Genomic DNA, 26,246 nt, shown 5'->3' with positions numbered 1-26,246 from the left:
AGTGCAAGGAGCAGACTTCTCGCAAGTAGTAATGATGCTTCATAGTTGGAAGAATGAGCACGTGTATTTGAATGCAAGAAAACTGTCAGGAACAGCTTTAGCTGTTTTAATTATGTAGTTAATGTTTATGTAGAGTTTCAGAATGGTGCAATAGAGCTGTAGTACAGAAACTAATTGCATGCTGAGATTGAGCATTGATGTTACTATAGGTAGTAGGAGGAGAGCTTTACAGTGTAGGAAGAGAACCCTTACACAGTTTTCATCTCCAGCTCAGCTCTATGCTTAGCTGGGCTGTATCTTCCTCCTGGCCTCTTGTCTCTCTGTTGTTGCCCACGGCTGTCATTACAAAGCTGAACTCCTTTTCTACAGTACTATGAAGAAACATATTCCTGAATGTTCCGGGTCATTTTAGTCCGCCCTCTCTGTAAAGATATAGTGCTCTGGTTTTTTGGTGGGAAATTACCAGGAGCTTTGTACTCAGCATCTCTTAGGATCAAGGTAAATATTTTTGTCTGATTTGTTATTTGGTGAAATAATAATTCCTAACATGCAGCTTGATTCAGTTGCACAAATCCGGTAGTTTATTCTGATCTTGTTCTTTTAAATAGCAGCTTTTCCCAGAGATTTTTATGTTTTTTTTAATCGGGGTTAATCTCCCCAAATGCTTGGTTGTATAACAGCATCCTGTATTTTAGTGTACAATGCTACGTAATGAATTTCTGAGAACAGGATTGGTGGTTTTTTTAATCACAGAAACTATCAGCATGGTAGAAATCTTAGGAACCCAACATTCAATCCTTCATTTATTGATTTTATTTTACGTGTTTGAAGTCGGTTTGTGATACAGATCATGGTTAATTCTGCAGTTTCCTATTCACGGGTAAGACATTTCTCTTTGAATTGTTCAGCTCAAGATCTCTGTTTCTGTATTACTAGAGGTGTGATAATCAAGGTTGATAACGAACCTAGAAAAATCTGTGTATACTGCATCAAGAGTATACTGGCTGTTTTCTAAAAGTAAAATCTTCGCAGGCTCTGTCCACTTTTCAAGTCAGCTGCTGTATCTTACCATTGGTGGGTTTGAATGTGGCAAAGAGGTCTGGTGAAAAGGAAATATTTCCTTCCCATGCCGGCATCGCAGCTCTTCCTGCCAAATGAAGAGCAAAGGCTTAGGCTCTGTCGCTGCTACCAGGCCAGCTGCGTATTCGCCCTGTTTATTTTGTGTTCTGGAGAAAGCGTTACAAATGTCTCTTTCTGCAGTTGGTCCTTGTCTTGTTCTGAGCGTGCTGAGTCAGGACAATAGAGGCAGCCCTGTCTGTCCCCTCAGAAGCAGTCGCTCTCCTGTAAAGTTAACTTTTGGCAGGGGCGCAGTACAGTAAGGAGGAAGAGAAGGGAAACCACGCAGTATCACCAGTACATCGAGTTGCTACAGTGATATCTTGCTTCCAGGCCACAAGGCCAGCGCTTTGCTTCGGTGTTGAAGTGGAAAAAATTTGACAATGTGCTTACAAAGGCATCAATGGAAGGGCTGATTTGTTCTAGTGTAGAAAAGAAGCCCTGTGATGCGGTGAATGGTTAGTATAGTGAGAGGGACTTCTCAGGGAATTAGTAAACAGGATATGGAATAAATAAATTCAAGTTATGACTTCAGTCACAAGAGAGTTTTGGGTACCCTCAGAAAGTAAAGCAGTACTTTGAATTGCAAGTGACAGGAGGCTGCTTGAATAAGTAATTTATGTCTCCTTTGTATCCTTCAGGGGAACAGCTCTCTTGGATGGCCATGCCTGATTCTGTCCTTAGGGACAATGTTGTGAGTGCAAGCATTCAATACTTGTCAAACAAGTTAATTTGTCTGCTTTTGCTAGTATTATCTCCTTTTATTTCTCAATAGCAATTGGTGCCATATAAGAAATTCCATTCATCAGTTCTGATAATTTATAATTCTACATTCAACAAAAATTTGTCCTATTTCTCCTTTTTGGAGATTGGTTTGGTGGATTATTTTTTTTTCCTGATGTGACAAAATATTTTCTTATATTGGTGCTAACTTACTGCTTATTGCTATCAGAAAAGCAACTAGCAAATCTGTTGCTAGCTGCTAATTACATATTTGAATAAAATTTCTATGTCTAATTACCCTGGTTCGTGTAAAGCAGCAGCTTTGCAGGTATCCTCCTCAGTGACCTTATGTGTTTTCTCATCTTTGATCATTGTCTTGCTTGCTTTTGGTTAAGCACAGAATTGTATCTCCATTTTTTTCTTCAGAGCAGCAGTTCACTGGAGTCTGTTCCAGAGTCTCTTTCCACTTAGACTTGGAGGTTTAAATTAGCAAAACATAAGAATTGTATTGGTCCTGTAACAGATGGTAGTATTTTGTCCATGGTAAGTAACAGCTATGGGATCAAAAGTCCTGAATGAACTGAAACACATCAGACTTCACATGCCTGGGGATCTTGCAGTTTAATTGGTTTCCCACTTAGCTATACAAGAGTCTTAGTAAAAGAAAATTCAAGGAAAAATGCAAAAATCTCAGTCATTGCTTTTGAGAAATTCATCCTACAGGTCATCTCTGTTTCCCTCATAGCATAGCATCTGAATATTGGCATCTTATTTGGGCCCTCTCCAGTATCAAACCCTTCAACAATAACAGAAAATCCTTTCCAGCCATAAACATAGGAACTGCTATACTGCAGAAGGGGAGGGCTGTGCAGTTTTGTCATGTTTTGCAAAGGAAGATACAAGAGGAACCTTTTAGATGATTATGAGCAGGCTGCCAGAATAGTGAGGATTTTTTTTCTTACTGCTCTGATGCCAGGGTAAGAACTACAAAGGTTTAGTTAAAAAAGGATTTAGAAAGGGATACAGTGTTATGCTGAATGTTCTCGGAACCTGTTTTCCATTGTGTTTGCCGGTGGCAGTTGTGCATTGTCAAAACTGTTTGTCTTTCAGTTGTCAAAACATCTCCACCTTTTTTCCAACTTTCATGAATTTTGCTCTAAGTCTACAGGATTTTTTTTTTTGAAGTGTGGCTGACCCTCAACCACTTTGAATCTGTTGAAGCTGATCCAGTAAAAAATTGTGATAGATAACAGCCACAGATACGTAAATCAGAACAAAATATATATACAAGCAGTCCTTTAAAATGCTTCAGGCTATACATTGATTGGTATTTGCCTTTATAGACAGGCTGCAGATAATAATTCACCAGTGTGTGTTCTCAGCTGAAGCAAATGGTGTTCAGCACTCTGCTCCAACAGGGGCAAGTTATATGGCTCAATCTGGATATTTTAGATTCCCTGTTCTAGGATAGGCCCCTCTGTATCTGCACAAAGTCAGAAAGGGAGGATAGATGTGCTTTTCTGTTTCATGGATAAAAAAGCTGGGAGTCTTTAAAGAAGGATGCTGGGTTTCTTTCTTCATACTAGAGGGGGGAATTCTGAAACCTTTTAATTGTGCAATATTAAGTGGTTAAGGGTTTTTTGTCGAGTCAGCAGTAGAAGACAACTTCTAAGTGGTAGCTACGCCTGTATAACCTGCTGTAAGGTCTAGGAGCAGCTATCCAAGAACTGCTGTCTGGAACAGGATTATTTTGATCTGTGTGTTTCAGGCTGAGTGCACTCCCTTCTTACTCAGGCCATTCAGACTTTCTGTTTTATTTATCTAAAGACTGCAAAGGAATAATAAATAAATAAATATGTAAAGGTGTAACTGTCAGTCACTATCCAGAAGGCTGGGATTTGCCTAAAACCAGAAATCCTTTTTTGTTGTTGTACATAATGCAGAAAATCCACAGCTTATTTCAAGCTGCAGGTAGACAGTGTGTGACAATGCAGGGCATTTTTCTAATTTGTCCTTTTATTAAATTACCTTAGTTGTAGTTCATCAGCCTAAACATATTTTTTCTCTTTAAGCACCTAATAAATCGGCATGCCTGCTTAACCATCATATTCACTGACAACTTAATAGGTTGAAAGATCTCCTTTTTCCAAATAGCCACAAATGCGTGTCTTCTGTTTGCTTTTCCCTGCGGGCAGTACCTTAGCGGGAACGAATCGGGTCGATTGGGCATACAGATCTGTTACGCAAACATCTTGATGATTCCACTCAGATATTCAGTACAGCATCATAAAAATAGGGCTGAAAGGGACCCTGGGAGGTAATTAAAGTACCAGTCCATCTATTAGCAGAATCAACTGTAGCCATCCAATTACCCATTTTATGGATGAAATGTTGTGCATAAATGGATTATATTACGCATTAAATAACAGGGTTTTTTTTATTACTGTCAGAGATTTGGAATTTTTAATTTAATATAGGTTAGGAAGATGGCAGAAAGGACTCAAAATGATTTTTGCTTTCAGTTTTTCCCCAGGATAATTCTGAAGCAAGATAAAGGATGTTTTAAATCGTATTGGGGTGCCAGTGGAGCAAGGAGGGCAATGCATCCACAGATGACTCTCAGGGCTACAGTGACTGCCATCATGTTTGCTGCCTGCTACTGCTTGGTCTTTAGTCTGTGTCAGTGAGAGAGGGGCTGTGGTAGGGATGAGAAATTTTGTATGCTGATTATCTTGTACGGTATTCTACATCAGAATCACAGTGCTCTGGAGAATCAAAGCCAAAATGTTGGGGCTAGGATGGGGAGATTGTTTAGACTTGTCTCAGTCTATAGTTTTTTTTTTTAAAAAAACAAAATCACAAAAGCATAAAAATTCAGAGCATGTGTGTCGTTTCGCCAGTGTATTTAGATGCTGTTCCTTGACCTATTATTGAAAATAATCAGTTAAGGCTGACATGTGAAAGCTTAGATTTTGTAATTTCACATCTTTAGTTACCCGGGGCAGAGCAAAACACTGTGGTCTCAGACATCCGTGCCTATTTAGATTGCCATGCTTAAATAAGCATAAAATTAAATGAAAGGGAAAGAAAACCACTTTAAGGTATAACACTTGGGCTTCTTCAGTGTCAGAAAGACCACATTCCTTCAACAAAGTTCCCCCTAGAACCAAACTCCCTCCAAAGGAGGGCTGGGCCAACAGTGGGCATGTATAAGGGGCTTCATAACAAATGCGATGGTTGGAAATGAGGTCTGAACTGTAGCTACAGAAGTTGCATGAAATCTGCCTGCCTGCCTATACTGCTTTTTGTGTAGTGTGAGTGAAGGACATGAGCAACTAATGTGAGGCAGAGGAGAAATTCACCCTAAAATCACAGTGCAGATAACTGCTGGCCAACAGCTGCCACTAATCTTTACAGACCCCTATCTTTCAAGGTGCTTGCAGCAGTGTCTGTGGGCCGGCTCAGAGCTGTCCCAGTATGGGCAGTCTGGTGTTTCTCTCATCACCACATCGTACAGGCTCTGGATATACAGTGTCCTTCTACTGAGTCCTCTTGAGCCCCTCAGCAAGCCAAGGACAGAACAGTACAGCTGGGTTTCCACAAAACACAGCCGTGGCTGCTGTCCTTCATGGGCATCCCAGGAACCCAGGAACGGAGACTCCAACTCAGCTTCCTTGTAGCACTTCCAAGGCCTCATCATGCAGAAAGGTGCCATATCCACCAGGAGACAGCTAACCTGAAGCTATCGGGGATGTCAACAGGCTGATTTGTGTGACAGCTTTTCCCACAGGAGTTGTTCCATGATGCAGCAGAAGATTCACGATGTGTTTGTAAGAGGTGAGATGGACTGGGACAGGCCTGGCTGTTCCATTTGTCACCTGCAAGAGGAGAGCAGCAAGCTCTGGTGTCTGCTTCTGAGGGTGGGAAGTAGGCATTTATGTGCCTTTAAGATGTGGATTTAGGCCTCAGTCCATTGGGTAACTTCGTTGCAAACTGTTCCTAGAGGGATGGAGGTCTGAAACTCCTTCCCTGCCAGTGCACAGTCAGATGCTATTGCTTAAAAATCCTGAGAGATTCACGTATAGCTTAACATCTGTTTGTCATCTTCTAATGTCAGGACATGTAAAAGCATCCTGAAAATTTGTCCATCTGCGCTTTCTTAATTGAGCTATTGCTTGTTTACTGCCCAAGCTGAGCACAGGAGTTCACCCTCTTAAACCACAGCTCTGGCCAGGAGAGTTTTAAGGATGGAATTCCAAATTTTGGTGAACGGTTTATTCAGAAATGAACACGTGGGACTGTACTCCTTCTGTGTTTTGTAGAACCCTCCACAAAGCCAGACTAATATGATTTGTTATACTTCACAAATCTTACAGTCTAAACTTTTAGTAAGGTAATATGCTTTGAACTGCAAAAATTTTATGCCTTTAGAGCACTTGGAAAGCCAAAAAGGTACAAAACTTAGCACCTATTGTAGTTTTTGCCTTAAAAAAATAATCTATCTTATCAGATTAATTTCTAATAAGGAGTAGAGAATCATCTTTTGCTTTCAGCTATGCAAGTTTAGAATTCAGCATTGTGGATTATTTAATGAAAGCGAAAGTTTAAAACTACACGAATACTTGCAGGGACAGAACGAGACACATCCATTCCCAGGAAATGAAGAGTTATTTCTGGTTCAGCTTCTGTGCCCTTTCTTTTCAAGCCGATGGCTAGCAGTTGGGCTGTGGAAACTGAGGAAAAAGAACGCTATTTGGAAGAGAACTGAGTTTCTGCAACAAAAATGGAATGAACACCATTAAATAAAAGGTTGTTTTATGTTTATATGATTTTCTATTATAAACATCATTTCTAGGGAAAGGCCGTGCTTCTTGTAGCTACTTCTTTGCCAAATTCTTTCATATCTTAGGTATACAATGAGTGCAACCTCTTGGTTATGATGAATTCTCATCATATGAAAACTCAGAGCACAAACAGTGGATTTTGTTAGTTTTCCCTTGGCTGATCAGAAACTGCCCTCAGATAGTTCCAAAGGGATTTTGGATATACAGATGGTAAGCAAAAATGCTTACTGTGTCAAAACCAGCAATCCCTTTCTGTCAGTGTCAGAGAAGCGATCCATCAGAAAATGAGCTTGGTTTGAGTCTTTCTGTTAAAATATTGTTAAATTATTACATAAAATAAATTCTGATAAAATGTTGAGCGCTGTGTTAAATGGTTATTGCTGAGTCTCGTCTGTATGGTATCTACACCCAAGGGGCAGAAAGAAAAAGCACTGTATTGTAGGTTATCTTGGTCTCACTTCAAAAATAACCTAGCAATTTGCAATTTAGCTGTTAAGGGAGGTTAAAATGTTAAACTCTGGTATGGTTGTACGTGGACACAGCTCAATCAAAAACAGAAAAAACCTACAGATAACCATCTGAATTCAAGTTCACAGCTTGGGGCTAAATTTACAGAACACACTTAAGCAATTTTATCCCAGAGAGGCTGGGAATCAATCTGCAGTCTGGAATCTGAGTTCCCAAGTTTAGTTTCTATTGTACATGCACAAATACCGGCTCTCATAATAATACATCGGTGCAAGCTCTTCATTATGCAACAGTATATGTAATTTTAATGCAACTTGCAAAACCTTTGCAACAATTTTTTTTTGAAGATATCTAACAGCCAGAAATTCATATTACTAACATAAACTTGACAAAATATTTTTAAATTATATAAAATTACAGATGGTCCTCTTTTATTGGACATGTTGTTTATAATATGAGAGACGCAAATGTGCATTTTCACAGAAAAAAAAAAGTCCATACATTTACACGTTTTTATTTTTAAAGGGAAATGCTTAAAGCCAATTATCGAGTTATGTTCTTTTGACTGCCTCTTCTCATAAATGTTACATGGAAAGTAAGAACCATCATATATAAATTTTATGAGTGTTAAATAGATTTCCATAAAAACGGTGTGAGAATCTCTATTTGTCACTCAGCTATTTCCATTGCAACTGTGATCTGTTTGCTACTAACAACATTTTTTTTCCCTATGCCAAGAGTAAAATTCTAACCCCATGCTGGCCCAACCGAAGGTAAAATACTTGTTGACCTGAGTTCTGTTTAGAGAACCAGGGTGTTCAGAAATTATTAACGGCAAGTTTCCACGGTTCATCTTTGGCTCTGGTCAGCTGGTTAGTGGGCTGTGGTGGGTTTGCCAAAAGCTAACTGCTCAAAGGTAAGCAAGCAGGTGTAACAATTTTCCAAATACAAAATATACTCTTAGGTTTGCTGGATCCTATTAAATGAACAGAAATAGATGATGGCAAAATTTTTGTAACATATATATTTATAGATAATATATATTCCAATTTATTTTGAAATTATGAATCATTCCATCATTGACTAATGAATTTCAAAAGAATAAATAAATCAACACCTGTTATGAAAAAAAGAATGAGATTAATTTAGGGATTCGTTATTGGCTGGTGTCTATTAAGGATCATGTTAATTGCAACCTCTATCACGTGAAACCCACATTCCTCCTTCACCCCCCAAAAGAAGACGTATTAGAAGCTCAGTTAATGAGATAAATACGTAATTGTGCTATTTTTACTTGTTTTTCTTAAGCCTCCGCTAGTGGTCACTGTTGGGGACAGGGCACATAGTTAAGTGGACGTCAAACCCCACCTACGGCTGCTATTGAGTTTCAAGAAGAGTGGCCTCTTTTGACCATTATGAAGCTTTTATTGGTTTTTTTAAAATTATTTTTTTCACCTATTTCTGTCTACAAAAAAATGAACAGATACCAGAAAAGAGTGAGGAAGTTACGAGTGGAAAAAAAACCCTCATATATTTTGCAGAAATGCTCTAAAAAAATAAAGTTGTGGTTGACAGGCAACATACATGGGTCTACATCAGGGCTTACAAAGCTACCACAATACTGTTTAGAGAAAGAAAGAAAAAAAAAAGAATAAAAAATGTTCTTCATGCATGCTTGGTTTTCTAACTATTGCTTGCTTTCTGCTTAGAATCCAAGTGGCTTGCCATGGGTTTCTTGTCTTGGTGGGAGATTTGCTCTCCTTCACCAGGCGCTTCCTGCTTAGCACCATTCATTGGCTCTTCATCAGGGTCCACTGGAAGAGGTCAGATCTGTCCTTGCAGAAGAGATGTGGGTTCAGCAGCTCTGCTTGCTTTGGTTCCGTAGGAAATTCACTCACGGGGCTGGGAACATGTCTGAATCTATGTTAGTGGTCTTTTACAGCTGTCCATGTCACTTGTCACACCCCCACACAGAAGCTTTTCGATGTGTTCCACATCCAGAAGCCACGTCTGTCACATTTCTGTCCTTCAACAGACCCAGCTCGGGCTGAACGCTGGGTGGATTTGAATGGGGAAGCAGACAGCCAGGCCAAGCTTTGGAGTGGGAGGACAAGCATGCTCAGCCCTCCATGTCCTCCTGCTCGCTTCCCTGTCTCCCTCTCCCACTGCAGGAGGGACCCAGCTCCATGATGCAGCTCTTACCTACCCGTGTCCCTGTCTGAGCTGGGATAAAAATTTCAGATGAAAGTCGGAAACTCCAGTGGGTTCACTGTTACCACTGGAAAGCCCCACCACCTAACTACTCTTATTTTTTTCCTCTCTGAAAAGCCAACCGTGCTATTGCTCAATAATGTGAAATTTGGAAAACAAAACCCTGCTATATTGCATGTAAGTGAAACTTTCTTGGAAAAAAAAAGCCCCTCGGGCCATTTTCCAGAGCACAGACTTGGCCACTGGAGTGGCACCACAGCAGTGCCTGGTGCTACCATGGGAGCAGCGGAGCTGTGTCCTCTTCTGTCCCGCTCCATGGCTCCCCAAAACACCCTCCCACTCTGGTGGTGCCCATCGACGCCTGGAAATGTTAGAAGGACCAGTTAACTGCGGATCTGCTGCTCTGTCTGGAGACACTGAAAATGGCCATGGGGAGGAGGGAAGGGGCTCCTCGCATCCCTGACCCGGCCCAGGCAGCGTTTCTGGTGGGAGTTATACCAGACGACCTGATCATAGTTTCCCCAACCTGGCCAGTAACTCTTCAAACTAAAACATGTTAATAACTTCCTTCCATGTGCTATAAAGGGCTTGTGGAGGGAGAGGTAATGAAAAACATGACCATCCTTATTTACTTCTGGGAGAAAATGTCTGGAGCCATGGATGGACCTGGGACGGTGCCCAAAGAATGGAAATACGGGTTCTTTAAAAAAACTCAGTAAGGTAATGCTCTCGTGTCCTGAGGGTCCCTCTTCCACGAGGTGCCACTCGTGGGTCGCGAAGGGCCGGGCCCTCCCCGGCTCTCCCCACGCAGGGCGGCCCTTCGGGCCAGGCCGGCCGGGCGGACGGCGCCGCCGCCTCAGCGCTTCCCGCCGCCTCAGCGCTTCCCGCCGCCCGGCTCCTCCCAAGATGGCGGCGGTCCCGCCCCGCGCGGGTGGTGTCCGGGAGCCCGTCCCCCGGCGGCGGGGTGTATGACCGCGGCAGCGCGGGGAGCGGGGCTGTCGGCAGGCGGGCGCTGGGGGCGGCAGCCGGAGCGGAGCGCGCCGGGTGAGCAGCGCGGTGCCGGCCGCGTCCCAGGTGGCGGGGTTCGGCCGCCGGGGCCGGTCGGGGAGGAAGAGGGAAACTTTCCTGGCGGAGCCCTTCCCCGCCGGGGCTCCGGCCGCTTTTCCGCGGCCATGTTGGGAGCCGGGGGCTGCCTGGCGGGGAAGGAGCTTCGCCCGGTGGGAGGCGGCGCCGGCGGCCGCTGAGCGGGGCTGTCCCGCCGCGGGGCTGGGGCGCTCCCGGCCGCCCGCGGGGCCACGGCCGCTTCCCGCCGGGAGGGAGGCGGTGGGGCGGGAGGGAGCCGGGGAGGAAAGGGACGGTAGCGGCGGCGGGCGCTGGCTCGTCCCCGGGCGCCGAGGGAGTTGCGGGGCCTTGGAAACGAGTTCGCCTTCGGGGTGGGGTGGGACAACAATGACAGCGGCCCCGCGGTGTTACATAAGCGCCTGGAGCTCCCCAACTCGTGACTGGCGCCGAGGCCCGGGCGGCGGCGGGACGGGACGGGACGGGGCGGAGGGCGCTTCCTCCCGCGGCCGGCACCCGCCGCCCGCCCGCCGCGGGGAGACCCCTCGCTCTCCCGCCGAAACTCCTCGCAAGCCAGTCGCCTGAAAAGTCCTGATGCTGTGGTTAGAAAAAATAAAAAATAATAAAAGGCAGCGGAACCGCGAGCGGTGCGGCTGCGAGCTTACGGTGCTATTTTCTTCTGTGAGACTCGCGTATTTTGTGGAGAGGAACGTGACTGGTCCGCTTCAGATATATAAGGCGCTTTAGCTGTTGTCTGAAAGCGGTTGAGGGAAAGGCGGACACGTGTTTTTCCTCTTGCCTGATCTGAAATGCTGTGTGCATAGACACTGATATTTATAAATGGCAAAACTGCTCATCGCAGCAAAAAAGCAACGAGCGAGTCTGCAGAGCAGCACATCTCAGTGTCGTCTTTGTCCCCTCTAAGAGAAACGGCTGTAGCTCCAGCCTGGATGTGAAACACGAGTGCAATAGTTGTTGGTAACCAAAATGACCTGTTATATGTCCTTAACCAGAGATCGAGGACTCCTTTGCCTGTCACGTGGTTGAATTGATAAGAGTGGTTCCAGAAGCATTATTGGATCCTAACTCGGGCTGTCCAGTGTGCGGAGTGGTTACCGTGGGGGTTGATGCTGGTTTGGCAGACACTGCATCTGAGGCTGCAAGGTGCCTGACAGCTTAACTTCGAACAAGGTTAATACAGTAGGCAAAGCGAGTCTAAAAATCAAACCCACAACACTGGAATCGGTTTCAGAACTGAGGTTGCTGATTCCTCTTTCCTGAAATAAAGAGAACTTAAATATTTGGCTTTCAAGTTCTAAGACTGTTGCGTTATTTTAGGGATGGCTATCTGAAAGAAGGGGTGTGTTTAATGATGGCAGCGTAATTGGTGCTGAGGGCCTGCAGATGATGTGCTTTGTGTGCAGTCATCGACATGCAGAAGGGAATTGGTTATTTAGTCCAGAAGGCAGTGTTCTTGCTTTTAACCTATATAATCTAAATACTGTTGACTAATCAAGTGGGAAATAAGAATCCCTGGGTAGTTAAATCTCATGTGTATCAGCTGCGTTTAACAATTTCCCAGGTGTTTTAGTGCTGTGCTGCTTAATGTTGAAAACAGCAGTGATAGTGGAGTGTTGTGAGCTTGAATCCCAAAATCTTGCTTCTGAATGCAAATTGGCCATGTGCTTTTGGAAGTGTCTGAGTTTTGCTGTGTATAGAAACCCACATAGAGAAAGTCCCTCAAACGCTAAATGAAAACCAGTGAGTAGAAATTTGGAGTTGGAGAAGCTGGATAAGTTTCTTCTGTCATACCCTCTGGAGAGAGGTAGAGCAGTGTCTTTTCACCTAGAAGCAAGTTTTCATTAGATGCAGTGATGAAGTAATTCTTTAGCAAGAGCTGTGTCCCGTTTCCCTTAAATAATGGGATAAGACTTAACTCTAGTATTACATACATCCCTGGACTAGCAGAAGATCTACCCCTAACATCTTGATGGCATTTAGTTTACAAAAATATATCATTGGCAAAATGGTCTTAATATTCAAATGGCATGGTGGCTTAGGTTTCACTGTTGCTATTAGTGGGTGCAGGAAGGTTTCAGAGCAGTAATGAGAGGTTGAACTGCAAGTTTCAGGTGAGGCATGATATGACAGAGCTTGGTACAACTCCTTTACCTCTCCAAGAGCCAAGTGAGGGCAATAGAAGCAGGGTACAAACACTGGTTTTGTTACACTTGCAGCATTTTTGGTGCACACCGAAGTGGGCTAGATGTGTTAGAGTGAAAGCTTATGGTCAAATTATGGCACGTAGATGGGGGCAGCTTGGAAGCTTTTAACACTTGCAGATGCAATTTTGTGAAAATACGTTTGTTGGATAAAAAGTTGGAAGGGGTGGTCAAGCAAACAAGTGGCATGCAAGTTTTTGTTCTTAAAGGCCATTTATTAGTGGGTGAGGTCAAATAAGGAAACCCCAGCATTAACAATGGATATGTTTCTTAGATGTTGATTGGGAAGGCTAACTACTTGATTTTTGTATTAAGAAATTAAAGGTTATTCTGTACTGCTTCAAGTTCTAAAGGTTCATTTGTGACTCATTCCGAGCTCTGTTGATAGTCAAGCTTACTTTTCCATTTAATTCATGTAATTTTGTTAGAATTATAGATGGTGCTTGTGTATGTGTATATATATATTTATTATTTTTTTTACTACTGTCAAGGATTAATTCAGTTATTTGATGAAAGGATGATAATCTTGGAATTGTTCCAAAAGAGAATACATAAAGTGCAAAACCAGGCTTTTGAAATAGAATCACATATTTAAACATTTTCCCTATGAAGTAAATGGCAGAGTTCGCTGTTGTGGAATAAGTTTTGTTTTCATATTTAGTGAAGGACTTGTTTTTACAGTTGAGGGGGATGAAAAGCTACTCTGTAGATAGGTGTGGTAGAACATGTTTACTATACTGAGGATTATTTTAGCAGTCATGAGCTGTAAGATGTGATGATGACTGTGTTAGCAAGTAGCGTCCTGTAAATTTGAGCCACATCAGTCGTCCTGTTGAAATAGATGAGTCCACTTGCATGAGAAGAGGCTTGACTGAGAGTTGTAGGACAAAGATTCTCCTTACATGAAAATAAGTATTATTGTGCAGAAGTGTTACTGAACACAAGGGTGCTTCATGTTTGTCAGCCTGTTGCTTTAATACTGCATAGTAAAAAATGCGCTGATATGTTTACTTTGTTTTTTAAAAGTTGCATAAATAGGTAAGAGTGCTGCTGGCTTGGACATAATGTGGTTTGTGTTTTGTTTTGGGGTTGTTTTTTTGGTTTTTTTTTTTAAGCCTGCTGGTGGTTGTAAATAATTTCAGTATTTTAAAAATTATTTGGGAGTGACTTTGTTTTCTCTTTGCATCATTATGTTTTACAATACAACAGCATTAAGCATAATACACGTAAGTGTATGTAATGTAGCAGGATTTTGGCATTTTGTATAAGTTTAAAATAAGGACAAATAGTTGAAGGTTAAGGATTTCAAATACAGGAATATGTTCTCTACACACATCCCAGCTCCTAAATGTAATAGCATCACAAACAAGCAGTTAGTTGCTGTGTTGAGATGCAATCTCTTGAGAAGTTGTACTGGTTCAAACAGATACGGGTAAGCTGCTAGATAGTGATGTATCTGATCTTTCTGTCAGCAGCTTTGGCTTTCCCTAGATACCGCTTGTACTTCAAACATACCATCCAGAGGTAACAGTTTTGCTTTTAAGTACTTAATATGCCTTCTACAAAAGGAAAAGTTACAGCATGTTCTTTGATATTTGCATTTCTAAAGCGTATGCGTAATTTGTTAATGCAAATTAATATTAAAGAGTGTACTGTACATGCTACTCTTCAGGTTGTCCGATAGCATCTTTCTCGAAACAGTGAGCTGTGCAGGTTAACTTCAGTGCAAACCTCTATGCAGCTTCCACAGTTTCCTCTAGATCGTCATCTTTGCTGCAGCAGTGAGGGCCTAAAAGCAAAGGAAAATGGCCTGCTGGATGAGAATCATGTGGGCCACAAGCCCCTGTGGTATTCTGGACGGTGTTTATTGCACTCAGAGGACTGGGTTGTGCTGAGTGCTCTAATGTCTGTACTCCAAGTGCTTTCTGCATAACTTTAAAATGCATCAAACACATTTGCCAAGCAGTAAAAGGGAAAAAGGCCAGTGAGTACATTTCCCAGGAAGGCCACCTAAAGCAAACCATTGTGATTACGGGGTTCTTTCAGGAAGTGACATTCACCCCCACCCCCTTCTTTAAACTTCTTCTGACTTAGCTGGTAAATGTAAAACTTCTGAGACTGAGATTTTCAGCGTACTTCTGTTCTGAAAGCTCTGTGTTGACAGTGATCCTCCCTCCTCCCCCTCCTCTCTGATGTAAGTTAGCAGCATGGAGACAAGTGAACTGCCCTTTTAACACACAGGTTATGACTGCAAAGCTGGTTACGTGACTGACAAATTTTATTTATGGTGTCATTGTTAAAGCTTTCCTTTTGGCTTTTGTTGATAGCTGTCAGATGTTTGTTTTCTAGACCTTCACTGTTCACCCATACATCACCAGGTAGCAGCATGTGGTATAAAAAAGGGCTTATGTCCTTTGGTCAAGAAAGAGCAATTCAATGCATGGCTTATCACCTTATATATTTTAAATATTGCTGGATAAATAAATTTTAAGTGTTGCTGGGGGACCGCAGTGACAGGTCCACGACTGTAGCGCTTCAGTATTGTCAGGCTTCCCGAAAATCACAACATGTGGTTTGTTTCCAAGCCCCAAGCTGTGTTTTGGCTGCCGGTGAACCCCTGGTTTCTGCTGGGCTGGTGGTTTGCAGCCTGATGATAGCCCTGCTGTGCGCATGGCTACTGGGGCTTGAGCCACTTTTTGGTACCAATTTGAGTGACTTCTTTAGGAGGTTTAGTTTAAATGGTAGGAAGAAGGTTCCTTGCAGCCAGCCATACTTGCCCTTAGTCTGTTGTTGCTGGTGAATAAGTGTTAGAAATTATTTGGCACTTTCTTTTTGAGTTAAGAATTTTAAGGAATAAATATGTCTGAACATGCCGGAGTTTGTACTGCAATACTGAAAATACACCGTAGCAGTGCTTTGTCTGACCCTGTTAGGTAGTGGCCAGCTGCCTAGCCTCCTGAAAGTATTTCTACAGTATAATATAGTATTAGGGTTGATCCCTAAATAGGAGATTTCTTACCTTGAGTTAAGAGCAGCAGCAAAGTTGAAGTGATTGCACCTGGTTAGAGAAGGAGGTTGAGTGTTGTTACTTGGCTTGTGTATTGTGTAGTTTTGTGGAAATGCTTGGAATTACTGAGCTGGTAAAAAAAAAAAAGCCTCTTTATTATGCAGCTTCTTTTCCTATAACAGGATAGCTGAGTTTAAAGGACACATGTATGTGAAAATAATATTGATATAATAAAATGAGATAGTGATGATGTGGTTATGCTACTGTGCTTGTAAACTGTGAGACTGCATGGGAAAACTTTGCTCCATTTTAAAACATGGTTAGCTAAAAGCAGAGGTCCTTTTGTGTTGCAGTTATTGGTAGGAAGTTAATTGCTCTTTGCCTAGATTTGGCTGCTTGGTAACTCTCTGTAGCTTGGTCGTACTATAATCAATTACGTATAGTCTAGTCCTCGTTAGGGCTGCTAGTAAAATTCGGTAACTTCTCTCATAATGTTAATAAAAGTAAACTAAAGAAAACCTATTACAGAAAACTTGTTTTTTAATACTGGCTGTTTTAAGTACCTGTGCATAGCAAAAAGGCATAAGCCAATGAGCAAAGCCAGGTGTGTCATAGATGTGCATTCATGAAGAAAGGGAAAATAAAATCCTGTTAACTTGAGGAAGCTTACTTGAACATGTAGATGTTCTGGTAGCTCTCAAGTGCTAAAACATGCAGGTGCTTTGAAATCTAGGAGGTGCAATTTTTAGTGTATACTTGCGTATAAGAAATACACATTGGAAATCCTATAAATGTTCTCTACTTGTAGGTTAAAGAAGCAGCATGCTGGCAAATACTATTTATTTCAGTCACTGAAGACCAAATCCTCTTTTTCACATTGACTGAGAGACAGTCTAGCTAGCTGTTAGCAAGTTGCCTCCACGTGTGCTCCCAATACAATAATCTGTAACAACAACAAACCACACAACCAATCTGGTTTTGGAGAACTGCTTGCAAGATGGATTTGGCAACGCTTCATCTTGAACAGCTGTATCGGGATCTGTTTTTCCTGTACTTATGATGCTGTGTCCCTTCCCCGAAAGAATTTAAGTAAGTCTGTTTATTTCAAGATTTAAAAGGTATGTTGATGCTTGTGGCTTCTCTTCAGTGTGCTGGGCTGGCAAAAACTTAAGGCAGGATCTAGATTGCTCTGAAACTGGTCAGATCCTTGTGATTGATTTTTCATGTCCCTCCCCCAATCCATTTAATGTTAAGCGTGGTGGTATTTGTGTATGTAAAGTTATTTGCTAGCCCAGGTGTGTGCCCCTGTGCTGCCGAAGTGGGCTGTCACCAGTTAAGCTGTTCCTTCACAGGCAGCATAGATGGGAAGGGCACACCCGGCGCCTGTCCAGGCAGCCTGGAAGGGAGGAGTACATCGCTGCTGCCAAACTGGAAAATAACATTTGCTGGGAGAGACTCTTCAAACAGCTAAACAATTGGAGTAGGGAAACATTAAGTTGTAAACAGAAAAACTTACTCCAGTTTTTGGTATCACAGCCTGGTCAAGTAATCCTTTAAGCATGGGCCCATCATGGGTTCATGTCTGCTGGAGCTTCTCGAACCAGAGCAGGATCCCAGGCTCCTGTCCTCTGCCTTTGACTTTTCTGGCGCATTTCAGAGGTGTTGGTCTGTTGTCTGTGTTGTTCTGGTGGCTTTTAGCTACTCAGAGCTGTGGAGAATTTTGGAAGGAACTTGGATGTTTTTGGACTCAGGATCTGTGGAATCTGGTTTTGAAACGATTCTCGTGTATGTTCCCAGTACTTTGGTTAAGATGAAAGATGCAATTTGCTAGTAGCAGAGGCTAAGCTAACCACTGCTAGTGCTCCTAAATAAATGCAAATGGAAAGTTGAAATATAAGGGCATTTTCCCATGGCAGCAAAGATTTGATTTTAGTATTGGATTTTTTCAGTTGATTGTTGTTGATTAAGTAAAAGGTCACATGTGTATTATAGTTTTTATATATACGTGGGGTTATATATATATATATATATAAAAACATAGAAAACCTCAGCCTTTTTACTTATACCCATTTCAGTATCCATATTTGCTGGATCTTGCTTTCTGTGCTTTGGTAGATGAGTTTGATGTCACACTGGAAACACTGGTCGTGGTGGGTCAGGCCTGCCTGTTCACCTCTGCAGAACTCGAGCTTTCAGGCTTGTGTGACTGGGGGGTTTTTTGGTTTTGCTTCTTTTTTTAATTCCTTTAATTCTAGCCATTACCTGGTTTACACATGCGTGTGCTGGCTACTTCCTCTTTCACGGCATTAAGAATTTTCTCATCTGAATGGCAGCGGTTCGACTGGCAGTACTGTGTTTCACAAGGGCTGTTCGGAGCTGTGTAAGCCTGTAGTGGTGCTTGGAGAGTGCTCAGCTTGTTGACAGACGGATAAAGGACATGGAGATGAAATGAGTTTAGGAAGTTGCTCCCTTTGCTCCTCCAGCCCTTGATTACGAACCAGGTGGTGGGTGGAGAACTGCATGTTTCTTTCCAGCAGCAGCTCTGTCTTTATTGTGCCAAGAGACAAAACCAGTATCAGCTACCATGGTTCATTATAAATAGAAGTATATTTATTATAAATAGAAGTATATACTACTATAAATAGTAGTAATAAGCAGCTGATTTCATTAACAAGCTGGATCTCTTACATGTGTATTGCTCCTGGGCTTCCACAGTGAGGCTTCTTCTACGCCAAGAGACATTCAAGGACTTTTTCCAGTGAAGCTGAGGGCAGAATACAACCACTTCCAGTTGGTCGAGGCTCTCCTGATCAGGTGCTTCCCTGTGGTGTGAACCCTTCAATACTGTTTGGGTTCTCGTCTTCTGTATTTTCTGTTGCTGCCAAATGGGAGAAGGTAGTGGGAACAGCTCTGGGACTCAGCAGTTCTGTATTTCTGTGTCTGTTTAATGGGTGCCACATGTTTCTTGCTTGGAGCAGGGGTGCTGGCATTTATGGCACGTGGCGTTACAGCTGAGGTGGTTCTTCTCGCCTTTCGTGCAGGGCGGGCTGCAAACTGGCCAGACTTGTCCGGTGGGGCAGCCAGCTTCCCCATGACTTTGTTTTCCTCAGGTCCCCTCTATGATTAGTTAGCATTACAACTCATTCAGGACGTGGGAGCTAGTCTTTCTGTTTACAAGCAGGTTAAATTGGTGTCCTCTTTCCAGCTGAGGGTTATTATGTTAAATACCAAACCTCGTGAGAAGCTAATGTCAGGACTTGGATGGTTTTGCCTTGATACAGCAGCTCAGGCAGTGTACTGGCTGTGAGGGAGGGTAGCCTGGACAATAAAACAGCATTGCTCTGCTCTTGCTGTGCTAATACATATGCTACTTGGCAAAACAGATAGTGTTTTGCTAAAAACAGCTTTTTGTATCCAAACTAGCTTCTGAGTGGGCTGGGGAATATAATAATGTCATACATCTTGAAAGCTTTACCTAGAAATTATCTCCATCCCCCAAATGCAGTTGGCCTTTCTCGGCATTCCTAGCTTAATTGCATAATGGCTATTGCAAATTTGGAGAGTTAATGCATTTGCCATGCAGGTTTGATAATAAAGGTTTTTTTGTTCATTTAGTCATTTACATTCTCTGAGCAATTCTTGCACAACTGGTCAATTAAAGTGAAATGGCAGTCCTTTATAAGTTGGAAATCAAGAGTTTACTAAAATTAACTGCAGTGTATTGAAAGAATTTCTAAATTGTAAATTGTTAGGCAGTTAAAACAGGGATTTCTATGTTTTACCTTCAAGAAGAGTTTTAGTAGGACTGGACTTGTGACAGTCATTTGCAGCAATTTAAAAACAAAACCCAAACATCTGCCTGGGTTACTATGGTAATTATAGGTTTATGAAGATACCTGACTAAACAAATGCATGGATTTACTTTTGTGATTTATTTGGACATGACTAAATGCTGGACTGAGAAATAATCTAAAGATTTCTAAAATATTTCAAGGCAGAGTATTACAGTATGAAGTAACGTGATTGCTGTTAACATATTTCCCGCATGGTTTCTGTGAGCCTGTGGCTGATGCCAGAACATCAGCCAACAGGTTGAGACAAATGAAAGGTTAAGACTGGTGGTTTGTACTGGATATATGAGTGAGGGAGTGAGTTAGCTCATCTGTGTTTCCCCACACTGCAGCCATTGCTCCACAGGCTTGTGCAATGCAGGAAGCAGTGTCTTCACAGTGGGGAATTGAAAAATCACATTCACGTAGAAAACATTGCCCTCAGAATCATAGAAATGAGACTTGGGAGAGGTCCACACATTATCCATTCCACTTTCCTGCCAATCTAGTACTGATTGATGCTTACACTGTTTTCTCTATAGTATTGGGATGAAAATGTCACAAGCATCTTTGCTTCCTTGGAGTAATCAAAAGCAGCCTCAGTATTGCCACCATCCTTTTCCATGTTTCAGCTTGCTGCTTTTTTTGACTTTATTAAATGCCAGTAATTAATAAGGGTGTGAGAAATGGTGCAAAGAGGCAACAGCATACACTGTCTTAAGGAAAAGGTAATTTTTTGTGTGTCTGTAAATAAAGTCAAAAGTTTCTGTCCCGTTACCGGTACCTTTCTGAATGCTGCAGCCATTCACCAGATTACTCAGAAGTGCTCCTGGATAAAGATTGTGTTGAAGAAGTTAAGAGATGGATCTTACTGCCTCCTTTCCTGCTGTCATCTCTACCTTAATATAGTCTCTGTAATCTCTTGGTCCGTGTTATTTCTTTGCAGTATCGTGATGCTGCTTTTTGTTGTTGTTGATACTCCTGTCTTTCAGATACCATCAGGGTTATCCTCTGCATCCTTACCAGCTGGTTACAGTAGCAATAGCAAGACAATTTGCTAAATACAACAGCTTTGGGAATACTTTTGTGAGGAGAATTATTAGAGAACTGCTTGTTAGAAGACTGTATTTCTCTTTAACTGACAGATGTTGTCTTATGTTTTAAATAGTACCCAGGACAGCTAGCTCCAGCACAGCACAGGCATTTAGTTGTTACTGACGTGTCAAGTTTTTAGCAGTGATGAAGACCTTTAGAAAGTGTTTATCATACTTCTATCTCCTCTCAACATATTTTTGGGGTCAAATGTCTTTTAACTTCACTTAACTTTATGTTCAAATTGGTCTTTTTATTGTTTCATAAGAAGCAACCGGTGAACAATGGATATATAGAATCAATATTAAAACTTTCAATTAATTGTTGTATTTAACTATAAAATATAGAATGAAGTACTAATTCATTAATGGGTTAATGGATACTTCAAACTTTGTTTTCCTCAATATTTTACACACTGAATGGTAGAAATAAAGTTTAATTAAATACCTCTTGCTGCTATTTCTGTATCATGTTTAATCTAGCTCTTGTTATTACCTTTATGGTCCTTGACAGGTAGTGCTGACTTGTGTGTGAATGTTTGGATTCTGATTACAGCTAATCAGATCTAAGTGCATAGAAAAGCTTAATTTTGCCAGTGAAGATGACACAGTGAAACATTCACGACAAACGAATGGTATCATCCTTCTCTGTATATATTGAAGGAGGCTGTGTAGGAGGTGGAACTAGTGAAGCCAAAGTAAGATTTAAAACTTAACGCTGCTTTCTCTTCTGTATCAGAAACTTAGAATTTCTAACTGCTGTGCATGTGTTTATTTCAGCAATTTTCCACACTAAAACTATTTTCAAAGCATTAGACATTGATGGCTTCCTTAAACAGGTTGCACTTCAGAAATTTACACTGTTTTACTTGGCAGTGGTGGAGAAAGTCAAGTGTTGCTCTGAAGAGCAATACATCTAATATTAATAGAGATTAGAGTACTGTATTACAGTATTGAGATACCTTCATAGCTGAAAGTTTGCTCACAAACAGTAGCGATATTACCATTTCAGACATAGCTTTAAATCAGAGGGACGTGTAAAGGTTCTGTGTAACTTAATTGCTTGTGTTTATTCAACTGTAAGTCTAATTAGCATGTCTTCCTTGCATAGGCAAAGTGCAAGAGGAAAGCTGAATTAATCTGATGTGATAACATACCAATTATTTGAAACCTGTTACAAAAAAATATATGTATATGTACTAAATGACTGATTCTGCCTGATGAACCCTTGGTTTAGAGACAGTGTGATGTTTTCCTCTGTAGATCCAAAAGATGAGTTGTGTTACAAACCAGTTATTTAATGCACATTAGATATCTGGTCTGCAGATAGTTTTGTCTGTCTTAGGTTTACAGTTTACTTGTTTCTGTCTTGTAATTGATCTTCTGTACCTTTCATGTACGTTTAACTTGTCTGATTAAGTATAATAAAAACAAGATTCAATTCTGTTTTAAATCTGTTTTATTCAGACCCTTCGAGTTGTGGAGTCAGACAGGATAAAACCTTTAACTTGTTTGCCTTTTATTAAGTGACTCTGAACAGAAACTCTTATTATGAAACTGTGTTACCCTTGGGCAAGAAGGAAAATGGGTTAGTTTGAATGTATCTGGTGAAACATGGTTGCTGATGTTGTCTGTATGTTCAGATGCAGGTGTGAGAACAAGGGCTCTGTATGACAACTGGATAATTATTTAGAAGTTAATTGGGTTGTAAGGTATAATGTGCTTTCATTTAGACCTGCTATTTCTACCTTTTCTTTCTTTATTCTATTTCTTTTGTATGCCAACGTTTCTGAGTCTTCTCTTTGCTATTCTCTGCATTAGCTTCACTGCAACAATATCTACATCTCACTTCATCCATTCCACTGGTGTGATCAGATACTGTGGTTAGTGATGTGGGTTTTGTTTTTTGTTTTTTATTGGACTTGTGTTACTGAATATGGCTTGGAAACATCCAGAATCTGCTGCTGCTGCTTTAGGACTGGATGGACCTCTGTGTGGTTGGTTTTGAGCTCTTGTACTTTTTCCAGCAGCTTAAATATTTTTTCTTTAAAGCTGTCACCTTAACTGTGAATATATGTAGTAATGGATGAGCTGCCTGCATCTTGATACCATGGCTCTTGAGAAATCTAGATTGCCTGCTTTGTATTAATGCAATGTGTGAAATGTTGTTAACAGCCTAATTGCTAATTGTAAAGATGATGATAAATGAACTGGCAATTATGGCAAGGGCAGTAGCATTTTCCTCCCTTGAAGGATTGTTGAAGAAAAAGAATGCTAAAAATTATGTGCTTATTAATTAATGCTTGTTAGCAGGGACTGTGTACTGGACAAGACTTGTTCTTGCCCAGGCCAGAAAGTAATGGCCTGCACTTACTGCAGGTTCTGCTGTATTGCTGAAGAAACTTGGGAATTGATGTTGCATCCCTCTCTTGCATACCCTGTCCTGCAGTCTAAACGTGTGCTTGCCGTGATGGTAGTATGCACTGAGCTGGGGTGAGGAAATGTTTTTGCACTGAGCTGTATGCAGTCTGCATCACTATGCCATAATAGCTTTTTTCATCTCATTTCTCCCCTCCAGCACCTTTGTGTTATTTGTGGTTCGGCTCTGTGTGATCATGTGAGCTGCTACACTGCTAATGTAATAGTAGAAGGCTTTTTCTGGCAGCGTTGAATTAGGTGTAGCTATGTAAGTCAGGGTTGCTCAGTATGTCTGTCTTCAGCTATAGCTATTCTGTGCAGCTTAGTCAGGCCTCAATCAAGAGCAGAGCTGGCATATAGAACAAACGTTCTTCTATTTTACGTAAGACCTGTAGAAGCACTGAGTCCTGGCAGGTGGTTGGTTTGGTCACTGGGATACAGTGGCAGAAAGAAACAATTATGTGGGAAGTGACTTGTCAGTGTACAGCAGTCCCCCCAAAATTACTTTCCTGCTGCTGTAGCCTGGAATGTTAATAAAAGTAGTAAATATGTTACTACTTCAACATGGGTTCTGTTTTCGCTAAGTGGGTAACTTGGTTCCTCAAAGGCTTCAGTAATATCTAAGTTTGCTCACTTTGAAGATGACTGTTCTCTCCAACAGGATACAAATGCAAAACTGGAATGGAATAGGGGAGCAAGATGATCTTGGTACGTTCAGAATTTTTATTTCTGTAGAAGCATCTTGTGAGTAAAAGTAGAAATAACTTGGTGTCAAAGACTGTTCTGCATATGGTAAAGGAGATGGGGCTTTCTGTATCAAGAAATATTTTGTCATCTTTAAGTAGTGTATTATGCTATGGAGATGAAAGCCTTTGCCCAGGGTCTTCATTGTGAAATGGGCTTACTGAGAGCATGTGTGAGAGAAGGAGGACAAACTGAAGGTATTGCAGCATTTTGAGAGTTGAGATCTATGTATTCGAAAAGGCTGCTGAACTGTGCTTGTGGTGTAGCTCTATGTAGCTAATTTTTCTTAAAGGGTCATCTATTTATTTTTGTGAAGTTTTGATTAGCAGCTGGTACTACACTGCAGTCTGGACACAGAAAATGAACCTAATGTGATGGATTGATGGTCCTTATAGACAAATAGTCATCCTTGCATAAGGGCCTGGGGACCTTTGGGAGTTTGTGTGCAAAAAATGTGAAACAAGTCGAATGTGCTAAAAGTCTGAACAGTAGGTTTAGAGGTTTTTTGATTTAATAGCATCCGTAAACCGAGACTATGTATAAGATGCTCCCACTTTTCCCTCAAGTGGAGCTGTCTAGCCCGTCATGTTGAAGCCCATGGTTCTGGTTTATTCCTCATGTGCTTTAGGGAAGATTCGAGGTATGTTTTTGACAGTTTGCCATCACTTGGGAATTGCTTTGCTTGATAAGGTCTTGAGATCCTGCATCTTGAGGACAGTAATCCAGTATCTGCTTATTACAGTAGCCAACAGTAGAAACTTCAAGAAAGTTTTAGCTGGCAGAGAGGAGGATATTGCCACCCAGTTCCAGGGCATGATCTCTTATCTTTTACAATATATCTGAATATGCTTTAAGAAGAGATTATTGTAATTTTTAAAGACTGGTAATTGATAACCTTGCATAGTTTTTGGACCGTGACATCTTGGCGTTAAAAGTTCCTTTATGTGTACAGGCAGTGTTTTAATTTAACATCTCCTTGGTCTGTGTGCTCTTGAGTAGAGGTGCACTTTTCCTAACTTTAGCTCTTGTGACTTGGGGGATGGCTTCTCTGTTGTATTCTGGTCTGTTTTTCCCATGTTTCTTTATTATTTGTAATCATGATACTTCCCAGGTAGTTTCTCATTACCGTTTCTGAATTGCCTTCCTTTCTCAGAAAAGGCTAGTGAAGGTGAATAAGCATTAGCATGCATAGGATTTCAAATGGATTTTTAATTTTTAGTTCTCTAAAAATTTATGAGAAAAATGACAGAGTGCTTACTTCTTTAAAAATCTAATCTATTAGTGTCGGAAAATAAAATTCATGTCCTGGAAAGGTGGAATAATCCAGCAGCAGTCTGTGGTTTTTGCTACCTTAATTGAGGCTGCTAGAGGAGAATTTGTAGAACTTTATAGATGAAAGTTTCAATCTAGAAGAGATGAGATTATCTTGTCCTAATAGTCCTTAACTTGCCCTGAATTCTTGCTTTAAATCCAGTCAGTAATGATTTTCACAACAAGCTGAAAGTGCGGTCTTCAGCACAAGTTCTGGAGTCATGTGTCTTGGTTTCAAGCCATAATGATTATTAAGTGATCCTGGTTGGAGTTGTTTTCTCTTAGGTCATCCTAGAGAACAGTTAATTAAAACCTTTAGCCTTTTCTCCCACTGTTTTCTTCTCCCAGTGACTTGTATTTTGAAAGCTTTCATGGTGACCTTGAACAGAGTTTGCTGTGTATTGGCAGGGAGTGCAGAGAGGCTGAACTGGAGTTGTGGAGCAGTGAGTGCTTTCCTGCAGGTTGCTGTAACTTCACACCATGAGCTTTGCTGAAACCTGTCAGTGTGACTGTGGGGTTTTTTGGGGGCTGGGGTGTGTGTGTGAGAGAGTGGGTGTTCCCCCTTGCAGACTAGCTAAAGCATCTAAATTGTTGTAATTTGCAGATAGTGTGTATAAAAGTGTAAGTTTAGAAGTAGCACATTGATTTGTACCTGCAGAAAAGTGTATTCTCTTTGCCAGTCCACTTTGCGCTCTTTTGACTTATTTCCTTCTCCACTTCATAGGGAACATGGGGATTACTAAATAACTTTAGACTGACCCTGTGACTGAGTCCTTGTTTTTGAAGTCCGAAGCAGCTGTTGGTCTACTTTGGCACTTGCAAAGGCTGTTTATTGCTAGTGTGTTGTTAGATGGGAATGGTTATTTGGCAGTTAATGGCAATTAACCCTCATTACAAATCTTGGGCTTTGGCAGTCAGATGCCTGAATTTGGTTTTTGAGCCTAGGATGACAACAAATACACAACTAAAATTTCCTGGCTTATCTTTTGCGTTCCTTCCTTAGTACTTTCTCCTTGGTAGATAGATAATAGTTGGGGCAAGCCAAAAGCATTTCTGCAGAGTGGCACCTCTGCATTAGACAAGGCTGTAGTAGAAGTAAAACTAATCACCCAAAAATCTCACTCCCAATTGCCAGTGTTGTGCCTCCTTGCCATGTGGTAGTAGTTAGTTGGTATATATGTAAAAAAGGAGGAAAATAATAA

The 26,246-nt window shown here is 41.4% G+C and overlaps 1 protein-coding gene across 2 annotated transcripts in view; it reads left to right on the top strand.

Moving 5' to 3' along the window:
- Positions 1 to 647: 647 nt before the first annotated feature.
- Positions 648 to 26,246, top strand: part of PLEKHF2 (pleckstrin homology and FYVE domain containing 2) — a 32,998-nt gene continuing 7,399 nt past the window's right edge. Inside the window, exon 1 of one of the 2 annotated variants that reach the window (XM_037382063.1) lies at positions 648 to 880. The gene's annotated coding sequence lies outside the window, so the exon portion shown is untranslated. Of the gene's footprint in view, positions 881 to 10,261; positions 10,407 to 26,246 lie in introns of those variants that run through there. The other variant, XM_037382062.1, reaches the window with a different exon arrangement.

Source organism: Falco rusticolus, chromosome 3 (genome assembly GCF_015220075.1).
Source record: "Falco rusticolus isolate bFalRus1 chromosome 3, bFalRus1.pri, whole genome shotgun sequence".
In the NCBI taxonomy this organism is placed as follows: domain Eukaryota; kingdom Metazoa; phylum Chordata; class Aves; order Falconiformes; family Falconidae; genus Falco; species Falco rusticolus.
Note: the sequence above shows the minus strand (reverse complement) of the source record. Positions and strands in the feature narration are given on the sequence as shown.